At 37.5% G+C, this 10,437-nt stretch overlaps 1 long non-coding RNA gene across 1 annotated transcript; it reads left to right on the top strand.

The window, feature by feature from the left end:
* The first annotated feature begins 791 nt into the window (after positions 1 to 791).
* On the top strand, positions 792 to 6,183 carry LOC145554019 (uncharacterized). The gene is made up of 2 exons (XR_014090056.1): positions 792 to 5,012; positions 6,107 to 6,183. It is a non-coding gene; the product is annotated as an uncharacterized LOC145554019 (long non-coding RNA).
* Positions 6,184 to 10,437: the final 4,254 nt, after the last annotated feature.

Below are 10,437 nucleotides of genomic sequence, written 5' to 3'. Positions count from 1 at the left end.
TTTTTTTGCAGCTTATTGTAATTATTAATCACAACATGTTGATCTTTCAGCTTTAGTTTTTTATTTTTATATCATATTTTTTATTTGCTTAATGAAATGTTCTTTAGCTAGGCTAAACTAGCTAGCTCTAATGTTACATCTTAGCTAGGTTTATGACACGTTTTTGTTGGGATAGTTAGTTACAGCTCACTGTTATCATCCACCACAAAACTTTATGCTAATATTTGACACAAAGAAATTGTAGCGCTTTTAAGTCTCAGCTAGCTTAACTGACTTCGTAGTTTCTGTTAGCAGCAAAACAATCTCAAAACAATCATGTCAATATAAAAAACTGCATTGAGATTTAGCTTAATAAAATGGCTGAACCTGTTTGAGCTATGCTAAGCTACTGCTGTCTAATCACTAAAATTAGTAAACAAAAACAGTAAACAAGTTAGAGGCTGTTAGCCTGAGCTAGCCTGAGCTAGCCCAGCTAGCGCTACAGTGCTAAGCTAGGTTTATGAGTAAATTTTACTGAAATTTCAGTCATTTTATAGTGCTGAGGCAGTTTTCCTGCCTCAACAATCAGATTTACTTCCATTTTTCAGTCAGCGCTTCAGAAAAGTTGAGCTAACTTTCTAGCTAGTGACCAGTTCGCTCTCAGATCTTTGTTTTGCTGCTTTTTTTTTTTTGCTTTTGTTCTCCTGGTTGTGATGGTGTGCAGAGATCTAAGCCACAGTTGGCTGGGCTTCACACGGGCTGTCAAAGGAATCGCCGCTCCGCTTCTTCTTCCTCCATCACAGCTACGACGAAGAGGAAAAGCAGCAAACAGAAAGGATCGGCCTTCTTATTATCAGTATTAATCTCTCTTTTTTGGAAAGGCATCTGTAGGCTTTTAGAAGCAGCCATGTTTGAACTTGCTAATGTGTTTTCTCTCTGTGTCTACACAAACTATTCTCTTCATTCAGCGTGCCATTAGCTCTCCAAGCTGTTGTTTGTTTTGCCGCTTTAATGTTCCTCTATGAACAAAACGGCAGAGAAAAGGGGCCTGAAAAGGGGCGTGTTCGGTTTTAGCGGCGGTTTGCGGCCGCAGAAGCAAACCTGTTAGAGTCCAGATGTTGTAATTATAGATCGGCTCCGCTGCCTAATGACAGGAAACGCGGAAACATGAATGATGTTATTGGAAATCGGATTTCCGTTTTCGGATACGGAGGGCTGGGGGTGGAAAACGTGCCGTTTTCGTTCCTCCAGCTGTTGGAGGCGCGGCTCGGGAATCTGGGCGGGGTTCAAATCAGTGAAAATGTTGGGGGGCGAAGACACAAGCAACGCTAAAAGAAGCGACATTAGCAGAGCGGTACAATTCGTACGGAGGAGGATTAGTGCCCGTAATGTATGGGGCGCGGTTGGTGAAATTGTAAAAATGAACAGCAATAATTTGGGCTATTTAGGCTTCCATAACAGAAAAACATGGGGATTCATTTTTCAGAGTCATATTTTTTACAATGTTATTCACTAAAAATGTTGTAAATAGTTAAACTAAATATTGAATATTTCTAAATAAACATTTAGTTTATACATTAAACATCTACGTATTTATCTTGCTAGCTAGTTTGAAGCTTAAGACTTTATATATTTTGTTTATAAATTAAATATTTAGCTCCAAACTAAAAAAAAATAGTTGTAGTGTGGAGCTAGTTAAAGTTTTATTTTTAAATCTCCTTTTTGATTTTCATTTTTTTTTTCTTTTAGAAACAAATTTGCAGTAATTTAAGTGAAGAATTTATAAACAAAATGAATGAAGAGAGAAAAGAGGAAATAAAACTAAAAGGAGGTGGACTTCCTGTACTGGGTGATGACATCACTTCCTGCTTGCTCAGCCACTCGCACTGAGGGATTGTGGGTTTTAGACATTTTAAGCAGCTTTAATAGAGCTGTAATCTGATTCTTAATTCTTACTGTCGTATTTCAGTGTGTGTGTGTGTGTGTCCTGGATTAAACATGATTGTAGTTCCGTATAGGTACAAGAAGCTTTTCCTCCTCCGCCTTCAATAAGACGGCTGAATTAAATGTTTGTTTCTCCGTCTGCTCATAAATGAAAATGTTTATTTTATATATTAAAAAAATTTATATTAATTAAGAAAAATAATCCAAATCTATGTCAAAAACCAAAGTTTTACTTACGTTGTCAGTTTTATTGTAAATATTTAGGGAATAAATTAAATATTTAGTTGATTTTCTATTAGCTACACGTCTATTACTAACCTAAATATACTAATTATTTAGTTAACAAGCAAAATGTTTAGTGTTTAGCTCAAAATTAAATATTTAACTCGGCTACGCTAAATATTTAGCTTGAAGTTTAAAAAGTCAATATTTACTTTGAGGCTAAATAGTTAGCTTGTTTGGTCTGTCCACAAAAATAACTTGTTTATTTTGTTTACTGAGTAGATTAAAGCTAAATATTTAATTTGTAAACTAAATTTTAATTTGGAAAGCTAAATATTTAGCTTGAGTTTGCTAGCTACTCTTATGTCTACGGAAGGCTAAATGACCCAAATTACTGCTGTTAAGTTTTAACTTTACAAACTTGTTTAAATTGACAAATATGCAAATGAAAATATGGAGCAAACTGAATGTCAACATTCAGAGAGAAGAAACATAAAAAATACCTCAACCCTAAACCTGTAAACTTCAGGACGTCGTCATTTTTGCTCCAGTTGTGTTTAATTGTCCTACGGAGCTCCACACCTGTCAGGCGCTGCTGGTCCACAACGCTGGCCTCTTTTCTGTCAGTCAGAAACCTTTTACTACAAACGTCACCGTGTTTGCATCACGCGTTCCCCGGCTGCGGCTTTCCAACCCACTGACACCGTTTGGACCCGGCAGGTTGGAGAGTTTGATTCTATGGGTTAGCGGGTCAAACTGACGCGTCGTGGAAACACGAGTCCAGAAAAATGTGTCAAATAATAAAATGGGAATCGGTCAAACAGGTTTAATGACCTTTAAGAATTCAGGTTCATCTGAGGTTTTAATGTCTAAATCAGTTTTTTTTTTTTTTGTGATCATCACTTTTTGTCAGGCTGATACTAAAAGTATGGAAGGATGAACATGTTTAAATCCGTTTGTTTGAATAAATTGCGAAGCTCTAATTTTCCTGGTTTGTTCGTAAACTTTCAGTTTTGGTTTTTGTAATTCTTCAGGTAGATAACTGTTTATATTCATGCTCTTATTGTGAAGTGGTGGAGACTGTTTCCTCTCCTTCCCTAATAACTTTATTTAAAACAAACATGTAGGAACAAAATTAAAAAAAAACTAAATATAAACATGAACACAATATGATGGAACATGGTTGAATTTAGCACTTTAGCTTTAGATTGTGGTAAATATGACGGTAATAGTAGAAATAATGTTAATGATTAGCGGTTTAGCATTAGCTTCCAGTAAATACTGTGTTGGTACAGGGCTTAAGTTTAGCAGAACTGTTTATGATTAGCACTTTAGCATTAGCTTTTGTCAGATAAAATGTTCGTATAGCAATTTAGCATTTCCATAGCTAATGCTAATGATAAGTAGTTTAGTATTAGCTACCACTAAATACCACATTTTTATAGCGCTTCAGCAGTGGAGAAACTAATGTTTATGATTAGCGTTTTAGCATTAGCGTCCAGTAAATACCATATTGGTATAGCACATAAATGTAGCACAACTGTTTTTGATTAGGGCTTTAGCATTAGCTTCTGCTAATTGTATTGGTCTATAGCTTTAGCATTTATCAGATCTGTTTATTATTTTTGCTGTAGGATTAGCGCAGCTAACTTTTAGTTAGCTTTGCCCACCGCTGATAACTGATTAGTTTATGTAATTATTCCCTAATTGTGGCCGCTTCAGTCCTCCATACAGGATGCTACCTTTATGACACAAACGGCTCAGGCTTGATTTATTTTAGATCTGAATATTTTATTTATAAGTTAATATTTTTCCATAACATGACTTTAATTTAAGCTACTTTATGAAATGACTGTATATAACATGCTGATTTTAACAGGCTGGTAGTTTTTGGACACTGGTGTTTTTGTCCACTCTGATCCCCCACATGCACACATGGGCTAACTGTATTAATAGGAGTCTGTTTTGTGTCAGGCAGATCTTAATAGGATCATTGTGAGAGACATGGGGCTGTCTGTCAGTCTAAGTTCATTAACTGATGATAGATAACCTGCAGAGTGTGTGTGTGTGTGTTCTTGTTTTCCCCCCTGTGTGGGGACTTCGGCCTGATTCTATACATACACGTGGGGACCCGTTTACCCGTGGGGACCAAATTCTGTGTATGTGTGTGTGTGTGGTTTTCGGACTGTGCCTCCCTGTTTGTGGGTCTCTGGTGTAATTTATAGCCCTCAATTGGACGCCTTATCAGGTGCAGGACACATGGACGCCTCCTTCTCTCCTCCTCCTCCCATCTTTTAACTCCAACTTGGACTTTTTTCTCATTTTCCTCTCATCCATCACCCAATCCTCACTTTTTATTACCCAGCGATGCTTTTTCTATATAATTGCTGCTCGTTCTGTCCTGATGTCTTAAAAACTTGTCAAACTTGTGTTTTGTTTTGTGGAAACGTTTCTGCAGCCAGACTGGAGACGTTTGGGTTGATGTTAGAGAGCCGGTTCTGCTGCAGCTTCAGATGGTTAATAAAACATCTGGAGTGTGTGGGGGAAACGAGGGCGTCCATGGCGTTTCCATGGTTACTGAACACATGCAGCCAGGAATAATGGGAGGGTTTAGATATGATAGATTAATAATATCAGATTTTCTGAGACTGGATGGATGGGAATATCTGGACCATTAAAGTTTCCGGTTTTCCAGACTCCAGTTCCAGTTGCAGCTTCCCAGACCCGATGGCTTCTGTATTCAGGAAGAATTTTAATAACTTCCTTTGCGAAACTGTATTTTTAGTAAATGTTTGTCTTGTTTCCGTGCAGGTATGGAGGAAAGAACAAACGCAGCTTCATGGGCGAGTGGAAGTCGCTCCTCTAAGGTTTGTTTTGTTGCTTTTCTTCCAGTTTTATTAGCCATCAGAAATATTTTTAATATCAAAGCAACTATTTTTATGTAGAAATGTTCTGGTGTGTTTGTAAAGTTACACTGTCAAAAATTAACAGCAATATTTTGGATTATTTCATAACTGAAAACAAATTAGATAAATTTTTCAGTGTCATATTTTGATCATGTTATTAATTTATAAATGTCACAGTTTGAAACTAAATATGTAAATATGGCTTCAAACTTTATATTTAGTTTGTAGCTAATTATTTAGCTAAACAATTAAATGTTTAACTATATATTTAGTTTGGTAACTAGATAATTAGTTAGCTAACAAATAATTCAATATTGATCTTGCTAACTAAACTAAATGTTTAGTTTTCTAATTAAATGGTCACCTAATTATTTAGCTGGCTAACTAAATAGTTAGTTTGAAGCAAGTTCAGAGCTAACAAACTAAATATTTAGTTTGTATCTAAATGCTTAGTGTGAAGCTAGGTGATTAGTTGGCTAATTAAATATTTATCTTGCTAACTAAATATTTTCTTTAGACATAAACATTTAGTTTGGAAACTAAACATGTTGCTTGTTAATAAATTGTTAGCTTGGAGCTAAATACTTAGTTTGAAACTAAATATGTATTTATTTATGTATGTATATGTATTTTAGAGCTACATATTTAGCTTCCTAGCTTAATATTTAGTTTGGACCTAAACATTTAATTAGTAAACAAAATATGTAGTTTGCTAAATGGTTAGCTTGGAGCTAAATATTTAATTAGGTAGTTTGCTAGCTAAATATTGTGAAAATGATTTTCTGTTATGAAAGGCTAAATAACCAAAATTGTTGACAGTAAAACTTTATAGAAATGCTCCCAGCAGAAAAGCAGAAAAGGAATGGTTGATGCCAACTTCTTGTTCAGATAACTTCTTGTTTAGATAACTTCCTCATCAGCTAACTTCCCGATAAGCTAACTTCCTGTTCAGCTAACTTCCCGATCAGCTAACTTCCCGTTCAGCTAACTTCCCGTTCAGCTAACTTCCCGATCAGCTAACTTCCCGATCAGCTAACTTCCTGTTCTTTCTGCAGAGTTACGCTGACGGATCGCAGTTCATGGCGTCACATGACAGCCTCTCGCCTCCGTACTCAAACTCCAGGCTAACAGGTTGGCTAACTTCCTGCATCTCTTGGTTTGTCGTCCGTCAGCCGCGGATCGGCTGCTTTGTTTTGGCTGTTTGTGTCTGCGAGTGGAGAAACGCCAGCCGGCGTCTGCTCGTTTACCCACAATGCTCTCTGCCTCTGGCGCCAGTTGTGAGCAAATGGCCACTGACACAGATAATCTGCCTCACACACACAGCAGAGCCTAATTACCTTTGACTGGATGCATCAAATATGGAAGACGCTCTCTGACTCTACCTGCCGCCTTTCTGCTTTTCATTGCTTTGATCCGAAACGTTTCATCTGTTTCATTCATAGCGAACAAACATTTTTATTTACAAACAACCAAAAATCTGCTGCTTGTTTGATGCATTAGATCAAATATATAGTCGTTACACAGAGTCACAGATTTGGGCATTTATTTGGGTTGTATTTACGTTTTTTAATGAAAAGTTTAGTGGAAGGAAAAAATATGTTGGAGGGGTAAAAAATTTGTATTTCAGTTCATTTTTAAAAATTTGATTAATTATTGAATCAATTAATATTTTTGTTATCTATAAATAACTAATTTAGGTACTTTTACTTACGTAAATTTATTTAAGTAATTTAAGTCAGTAATTAAAATCCACATATAGATTCATTAGAGTCACATTTTGAGTGTTTGTTTCTGTTAAATGCTGTTGCAGCTACATATATTTTGATGGAAAGTTTAGTGGAAGGAAAAAGTGTGTTGGGGAAAACATCTACGTGCTTATTTGGAATTAGATGAATTATTGAATTGATGAATATTGTTGATATTAATTAGTTTCTATTCAGAAAGTGAAACCAAATGTAGATCCACGAAGGAGTCGCATTTTGAGGATTTATTTCTGTTACGTTCTGCTGTATCTAAGCACTTTAATGGAAAGTTTAGTGGAAGGACAGTTTGGATGAGGTGACTCTCCTGCTGTTCCACTTTGTGTTTTATTCTTATTCTCCAGCGAGATGTGAAGCCTGCAAACGCTGCCAAAAGTACCAATATCTGCTTTCATGATCATGATAAGCTAAAGTAGTTATTAAAAAAAACCTGGGTAATTGATACGTGTTTCTGGATATAATTGCCTTTGTGGCTATAAACTGGTGAATATTTAAATGTTTGTAAGTGAATTAGCTAAACAAAGGGAACATTAGATGATTTTTTTTGTGTGTGTTTATTTTGTGAAATTTAATCCTAATCCAGTAAAAGCTGCTGGAGGAGCAGCAGGAGTGATCCATTGTGAGCTGGATGCGTTGTGACAGCGTTGTGATTACGGTTTGTGACTCGGAAAGGGAAACGTCAGATTCTTCATCTGCAGCCGAGGAGCCGCAGATTTACTTTTATGATGCTAACGCTAAGAGACGGAGACAGAAACATTTTCACCTTCTACCTCTGGATGTTGGGGTTCACACAACCAGATCACTAAATGATGGTAAAACCACTTCCTGTTGCTATGGAAACTAATGTACATGTGGAAAATGTTAGCGCTTAGCGCTCATTGCTAGCCCGCTTAACGCAGCGCTTCCCAACGGAAAGGTTCAAACTGGCCTTCATTAAGATTAAAGCAAAACGATACATAAATGCACACCCAAAGTGACTAGCAGCTTTATTAGCATCATCCTGTAGCATCATGCTAGCAACGTAGCATGAGTATCGTCCACTCTGCCCTCTAGCGCTCTCTGGTTGCTATGGTAACCTCCTGGTTTTCTCTGCTAGATGCTCTTGTGTCTCCTTCCCTTTTGTAAAGTAAAAAACTTTGTTCTTACTCATTTTGCTAGCTTGCTGGGTTTATTTTTACCGCCTGACGTGACCGAGACGAGCGGCTTGAGAGTCACAGGCGGAGAGAGGCGGGTCAACATAAACACTGTTCAGATAATAAGGAAAAAAAAGGAATACTGTAAGATTTTTATTGTTTTGGTCCTAAATAACCTGGATTTTGAGCCCTAGCTTAGCATGCTAATTGTAAACTAGCAAAAAAAAATCGTATAAATACTAAGAAAGCTTAAACAAATTACCCCAAAATCCACTGGGGTCACTTTCTGTTTGTGTTTTTGATTTTTTTCATTTCACACGTTTCTGGCCTCATTTGCCGTTTATCGTTTGGTGAACGATTTGCTCCACAGCTCTGAAAGCTCCCTGGCAAAACTAAACCGAGGGATTTTGCAGTTTTACCGTCTATTGTGAACATCACTCTGGAGTTATTTCCGTGCTTGAACTATTGCCTTTGATAATCCCTTTTCATTCAGTTGTAAGTGACAGTTGTCTGTTTGGATTATACGCAGAGTGAAGCCTAAAAGGAAGTTCAGAGTTAAATAAACCTGAACATGTTAAGTGTGAAGCCGTCTTTCTGCCCCCTCCCTCCTTTGTAACCTTGTGTGTCGTCTTTAAACCGACCCCCCGTGCAGATTAGAGTGATGTTATGCTCTAGATAATCAGCGGAGGGATTAGTGTCATCTGAGCGACCCCACTAGATTAATCTGTAGCTACACACACACACACACACACACACACACACACACACACACACACACACACACACACACACACACACACACACACACACACACACACGTTGGGTGATCTAGCAATGAGAGGGTGTGTGTGTGTGTGTGTGTGAGGGAGGTGATGTTTCTGTTCAGGCACGCAGGTCATTGAGTCAGCGCTGGGTTAGATCTGTGGCGTTTCAGTGTCATGGCTGACATTTATTATATTTTAGGGTGTTAGCATCATGTTAGCATTAGGGTGTTAGCATCATGACCCCATATAAACACTCACTGTCACCAAACAAAACAGAAATTCAGTGGTTTCAGCTCACAAAATAATGATTAAATATATCAAGTGTTTGCTCAACTTGTCTTGTTTTTCTTTATTTTATACTCTAATAAGCTATTAGCTTTATTCTGATCAGCTGTTAGCATGATTCTGAATCGTTTACAGCTTAGCTCTCAGTAGCTGTTAGCATGTGTTTAACTGTTGGCTGTCTTCAACAACCAACAATTAGTTGTTGGTGTAACTCTCAGTAATTGTTAGCCCAATTCTAAGTGGATGTTAGCTTAGTTTCCAATAGTTTTTAGCTGCTGTTTAAGGTCATGGTAGCTGTTAGCTTAGCTCTCAGATACTGTTAGTTTGAGTCAGATATTGGTGTGATTAGCTGTTGTTCATAGTCTTGTTAGCTGCTAGCTTGACTGTGCAGATTTAAGGTGGACTTTGAGTCATCCTTAAAGCTTGTTACTTTTTCTGTTAGCTTTAGCCTGAAAAGCTGCTAACTTGACTCTGTTTGGCTTCTAGTTTCAGAAGAAATCTGATTTAATTTAAAGCATTTGCGAGTCCAACAATCAGAGCGTTACGCAGTTTGTCATCAGTTTTTGTTGAGAAAAAATTGGTCAATAAAATTGTATGTGGAGTGTTGATACCAATGATGTTCCGTAAGTCCAAGCTGATTGAAACCTACGTTCTCATTTGCCCTGACTGTTATTTCATATTTTAAAGTAGAAAACAAAAGGAGAAGCAGTGTGTGAACCTGACGATGTGGCGCCCCTCCTGCTGTTGGTGCTGAAACGCCGTCTGTCTGACCTCTGTGCGACCTTATTAATGAGTGTTGAGCCATGAGGCCGGACCCCCTCTGAGGAGGTCACATCTGGACACTTTATTTAGAACTACATATATCTGTCTCTCTCTTCGTCGCTCTCACTGAAACGTGTCTGTTTTTCTCTTCCATCCTGTTTTCTTCTTTTCCAACGTGAGCCATCACTTCCTTCCATTTTTTGTGTTTTTGAGTCGTTAACGTTGAGTGTTTTGTCCTCTCCTTATCTCCGTATCCTCCTCTGTGTCCTTCTCATCACCGCGGCTGGGTGTCGTGCCTCGGTTTTACCCTTTGGCACCACGCTGTCACAATGTGCTGCTTTCAGCTGCTTCTGCTCTGAATGTTTAAACAAAGACGAGAAGTAACCTGAACGCAAAACTTGTTGATGTTCCACTAATGTCATAGCAACACAATTTTGCAATCGCAATGTTTCTCTTACATAAGGAATGCAGTTAAAATAAGTTTGTTTACGCCATAAGCATCATCTTCCTATCACTTCCTGTTTGTCTTCTTTGTTGTTTCTGCCAGTAGTAAGATCCGGTTGAAAAGTGTTTCCACAGTTTCGCAAAAAAACTTATTTTGACTTATTAAAAAAACTAGCTTTATTGAGATTGCTGTGTTTTCATCAAGCAAATTTTTTTTCATAATTCCAATTTGAACAAT

The sequence above is a fragment of the Poecilia reticulata genome, chromosome 12, assembly GCF_904066995.2.
Source record: "Poecilia reticulata chromosome 12, P_reticulata-male-v2, whole genome shotgun sequence".
Taxonomy (NCBI): domain Eukaryota; kingdom Metazoa; phylum Chordata; class Actinopteri; order Cyprinodontiformes; family Poeciliidae; genus Poecilia; species Poecilia reticulata.
The sequence above is the reverse complement of the archived record's forward strand: the minus strand, read 5'-3'. Positions and strand labels throughout refer to the sequence as shown.